Below are 6,000 nucleotides of genomic sequence, written 5' to 3' on the forward strand. Positions count from 1 at the left end.
GTACCCATCACAATGGTAAATTTACTAGTAGTGAATTGAAAGGACTCAAGACGTTGTTGAGATGCCATATTAATAACATTTTAATATGAGCAAAGGCAAGAAGTAACACATTCAAATCTTAAGGGGAGATTTGAAATTCAGACGGCATTCCTGAACACAAACAGCTTTCCCCATGGAAATCTCCCAAAATGAAGCTTAAAGTCCAATAGCAAATGGTATATCCCAACTGGACTATCTCAGCCCCGTTTTCTAACTGTAAATAACCATTAGGCATTGGGTGAATACATGGAAAACAATGTAAGCACCGTTGACTTGTCAACATACACGGAGAAGTAGGCATGAACATGACACAAAAGTGCAGCGTCAGAAAGCTTTGGGATGCGACTGAAGTGCAGAGGGCTTTGAGCATCCTCACTTGAAACCTTAAGCCACATGGCTACTATGGATGCTCAACCATTCAGCGAACGATGACAGTTATGGATCAGTAGTTTGTCTTCTTGCTTCATCCTCATCTTCCCACGGTTATTAATACCGATAGCAGCTGTAGCTGTAGTTGCTGCTTGGCAGGGCCCGAGAGTAGAGGTGGCAGAGGTTGGAGCCACCAGTAGCATACAGAGAATGGTTGCCACCGCCGTAGCCGCCACCGGCACCAACACAGGGGTTGGACTGCTCAATGGCCAGAGGCTGGTCTGGGCAGTAGAGAGCAGGCCCTGGGATGTTCAGGATGAAAGGAGGTGGCTGGATGGTCACTGTTGATGCAGGACACTGGGCATAGCACTCATTATGTCCAGCAGCATTCCTATTGGCCATCTTTGCAGGACTGGAGGGTAATCTGAAAGCATAGGATTGGAACTATAATCAAATCATTGTCTTAAGTATTCAAAGATTTCACTGTCCCATGGACTGGATGGGGAAACTCCAATGTCTGCATGTGGTATGCAGGCTGTCAGTTGCCACCTCAACTATATAAGAGCTAGAATATGGGTAGCCAATTTGAGGCCTTCCAGATGCTGCTGAATCACAACTCCCATCATCCCTGACTATTAGTCATGCCTGCAGGGACTGATGGGAATGGAGTCGAACTACACCTGGAGGATCACACCATCCCCATCCCTGGTGAAGAAAATGCTGAGATAGATGGAGTAAGGAGGTGACACAGTACTGTATATGGTAAGACCATATGTTTCAGCGTGATAGCATCTCGAGTGATTACTCTTTCATTTAGTAGCAATCATATAATATAGCTACACATAGTAGAAAGCTGAGATGGTAGAATACACTCCTCACTTCTGTTGGAGGTACCATTTTTGTGGGAAAACCCTAAGCAAGCAGAACATTAGTACATCAAGGGGAAAGTTGCCTTTCTTTCTCCCTTTGGTTCTAATATTCCACCTGCAAGAGGTTGCTGCTGTTGTTTTACACACAGGGGCATTTAATAATTGCATGCCCTACTTGCACCCAGGAACGGTACTGCCAATTCTTTCACCTTCCTATGTCCTCACCTCATCCTACAGCCATAGACATGGTTCCTCCCAGATGTTTTAGGCTCTGATTGCAATCAGTCCCAGTTGTCATAGCAAATGGACAGAGAAATAACAGTTGGGTCCACAACATACAGAGGGAAGAAAACCTTTGAGAAATTGTAGGCAGTTTTCACCTTGGCTATATCTTACGTTCATCTTGGCTGCATCTAGACTAGTACTTCTTTTGAGTAAAGGAATAAACCTCAGCTTTGGGTTACTTTTTTGTATCATTAACCACCCATTCTACAGCTCCCATAATCCCAGAACAGCAGCAAAGCCAAAAAGTCCACCCTTAAGTCAATAAGATACCATCATTCTTAAGATTCATATAAGATTCATATAAGATTCTATAATGCCCTTCCATAGAACTCCCCTGCAACTTACCAGTTCTTGAAGGGAGTTTGAGCAGATGGTTGATCTGAAAAACTCCCCAAAGGATGAGCTTTTTATATGCTCAGCTCCATAGCCTGGAGCAGAGGAGACACACTGACTGTGAATATCTTAATTTGTTTTCTTATGGGAAACATTAATTTATTTTAAACAGCCACCCTCCCTGTTAGTGATTAGCAGTCGTAAGCAAGGGAATGACCTTCCCTGGCAGTGAGAATTAGTTTTCCCCCAGCTCAACACAATGTGGCTTGTATATATATATAAATATATGTGATCACCCTATGGGTCCTTTAAATTTCATGGCACTAATTGGATAAATAAATAAAACCTAGATGTCTGGTTAACATTCCAATGAAAGTATTTGTGTTGGGTCACTGGCAGTCTGGTATTCCGCTGCGTAGTGGTACATATACAATACTTCCAATTAAGTCTTAGAGTAGACCCATTGAAATAAATATAGCGTAGTCAGTGAGGGTAATCAAGGCCAATCTGATGGAATTTGTAGGTGTGTGTCTCAAGAGGACTTTCAAAATACCATGTTGTTGTTGTTTAGTCGTTTAGTCGTGTCCGACTCTTCGTGACCCCATGGACCAGAGCACGCCAGGCACTTCTGTCCTCCACTGCCTCCCGCAGTTTGATCAAACTCATGCTGGTAGATTCAAGAACACCATCCAACCATCTCATCCTCTGTCATCCCCTTCTCCTTGTGCCCTCCATCTTTCCCAACATCAGGGTCTTTTCCAGGGAGTCTTCTCTTCTCTCAAAATACCATAGACGAGGTTTTTTGACTCAAAAATCATGTCCTATACACAGATAGTGGCGTGAGGGGGGTGGCTGCTCACTTTGCCAACCCCTGGCAATGGCCCTGCTGGAGTAATAAAAGCTCAGCAACTTTGGGCAATCTTCCCTAATTTTCTTTAAATTTAGTCCCCCAAAATAGGGGGCGTCTTATACATGGGGGCATCTCATACATGGAAAAGTACGGTAGTTCTTCCTGTACAAAATGGATATCCACAAAATGCATACAGAAGTTGTTTTGTACGTTAGCTTAACACCATTCCATTGACTTCTGATTTATCTGGTTGCGGGTGGGGGGGGGACATTATGGGTAAGAAGGAGAGTGGTTCTCCAAGCAGCTAATTAACTGATGGAAAATGTTTGGGGAAAATAAAAACAAGAAATATTTGGCAGAGCATCAGGATTTACTGGCAGAGGGTTTTGTTTTTTTTAAAGGATCATTGAAAACAAAGGCTGCTCCCATTACAGTTGGGAGTATTCACAACTGACTGAATCACTTTGAGTGGACGCAACACAACCTTCAGCTTTTTTGGTAGGGGTGCCATACGTCCGGAATTTTCCAGACAAATGCAGGATTTGGCTATTGGAAACAGCATCTGGGTGGAAATCGCTTATATGTCCAGGAAAATCCAGACATATGACAACCCAATTTGGAAGTGTAGATTTTGGTGAATTTCCTTAAAAATTGCTGAAAAACTTTGGAAGAAGAAGAAGAAGAAGAAGAAGAAGAAGAAGAAGAAGAAGAAGAAGCAGAAGCAGAAGCTCAACAACTTTACCTAAAGAAGCTCAACAATTTTTGTGTCCAGATTTTCACTTTTTGAAATATGGCAACCCTACTTTAGCAAATGTTTTATCTAAATTGTGTGCAGGAAATATTTTGACCTCGCTTATATTTGATTAGGGCAAAAGAAGACCCCCACAAAAAGCATTTTTTCCCCCAGACTGATCAAGAGGTTGCAGTCCATTGGATGATACTTGTTGATTACTCTCTCCAATCCTTCAAGCCCCTCACCATGATTTCTCTTAAAATGAAAGTTGGGGAAAATATTGTATTTGAAGGAATGATCCCCCCCACCCCCCCACCCCCAAAAAAAGCCTATTGCAGAACAAGCTGTAATGATTACTGGCAAGTTTGCTAAGCAAGCCAGATACAGTGGTACCTCAGATTAAGAACTTAATTCGTTCTGGAGGTCCGTTCTTAACCTGAAACTGTTCTTAACCTGAGGTACCACTTCAGCTAATGGGCCTCCCGCTGCTGCCATGCTGCTGCCACATGATTTCTGTTCTCATCCTGAAGCAAAGTTCTTAACCCAAGGTACTATTTCTGGGTTAGCAGAGTCTGTAACCTGAAGCGTCTGTAACCTGAAGCGTCTGTAACCAGAGGTACCACTGTAAATATAATTCAGAGAAGGATTAAGGATATTTGATTATATTTAAAAAGGAGGAGGATGAATTGGCTAAGAGGCCCTCAGTTAATGGATGATGTCCAGAATGTACAGGAAAGAATTAGACAAATTAAGTCAGGTCAGGTTGGGTGTGTGAAAAAGTGCCGTCCTCACGGTTTGTCATGAATAGAACCTGGAAATGTATGCATACAAGAAAGATGTTCTGCTACTGCATTGACTAATATACCATCTACCTCATTGTTGTCTACTCTGACTAGTAGTGGGTCCAGGCAAAGCATGGTATTTCCATATCACCTGCTGCCAGATTCCTTTGGACTTCAACCTCGGAGTCAACCAATTAAGCCATTACCTTCCTCCTAGAATTCATCCCCAGATGTGACATTATGATAGTAATGATCTCCGCCAATAATCCTCACATTTCTAAAATATGGCAACACTCCCTGCATCACAGTGACATTCCCAAACATTATGGATATACAGCTCTATGTCTGCGATTTACAACAAACACAAAGGCAGTCCATGGGTTGTCCCTTCTTATCTTGTGGTTCTCTGTAACCTCACCCTCTGTGCTTGACGTTCTCACCAAGACCTCACAAGGAGAAGGTTGAGTTCAATCACAGAGCAGGAAATGGTGCAACTAAATGGTACAGCACCTTTGCCAAATGCCAAAAGCCAATCACAGGGATTAACTTGTGATTGCTCCATTTGTCCTGGTGGGAGAGGATACAGCTCATTGTGATTGAGTATGTACTGCTCCTGTAGGAAGCTAAGTGTTTGATCTCGGTATCTCCAGGGGGATGTTATTAGAGGTTGTCAACTTCAATGATTCTGCAGTTGAAGGTTACACCTTAAAAGGATCTTTCAGGAAGGAAATGGTGGGGAAGACATTTGTCTGAGATCCTGGAGACCCTCTGATTGCCAAAGCAGGACATAATTGATGAAACAGTGGCCCTCTTGATGTTGCTGTACTATGACTCCCCTCATCCTTCACCATTGGCCTATATTGACTTGGGCCTCATGGAACTACATATCCCACCATCCCTGACTATTGGCCATACTGGCTGGGGTTGATGGGAGTGCAACATCTTGAGGACTCCACAGGGTTCCCATCTGTTCCATATGGGCTCAAACCCTAATTCAAGTATGGGTGAACCTGTGGTCCTCCTGACGTTGCCAGCCATTGTCTATGCTGGCTGGGGCTGGCTGGAGTTGAAATCCAATAACACCTGGATCCCCCCCCCCCACATCCATAGATGCTTTTACACGCTTTTAGAGGACAAGTGGCTGTGACACTATACCAAAGACATTATGTCAGCAGTTCTGATGTGTTCACCATGTATGGACTCCACCTTGGATAATCTAATGAGAGCGAGGTTTAAAGGACCCAACCCATCACTTAAACATATGTCATAACCTTGCATTCATTATATGGCTCCATGAAGCTGATGACTAATTTGCTTATTGATGAACTCGAAGTCCTTGTTCAGAATGCAAGAAAAGCCTTTTAGCTACCAAAATATCGAGAATACAAAGCTTCCTTAAGTGGAACATGGGCTTATTTTGACCAGCTCATTTGACAATCTTGTTTGACTTGACTCCATTCCACTTCTTCTGCATTCGTCATCATATCACCCTGGGATGAAATATCTAAGGAGACAGTTTTGCCACTGGGAGATTAAGGATTTCCTTCTGTGCTGAGCATGGAGCATAAGTCTAACAATGACTAGTAACCTTAATGGATATATTCTGCCTCCCCCTTTGGATCTGGCACTTTGGATAACCACTGATCCAGCTTGAGATGATATGGGGCAGGCACCTTCACTACATTCCTTCTGACAGGATATCACACACACACACACACACACACACACACACACACACAC

This window comes from Podarcis filfolensis, assembly GCF_964270895.1.
Source record: "Podarcis filfolensis genome assembly, chromosome: 16".
Classification (NCBI taxonomy): Eukaryota; Metazoa; Chordata; class Lepidosauria; order Squamata; family Lacertidae; genus Podarcis; species Podarcis filfolensis.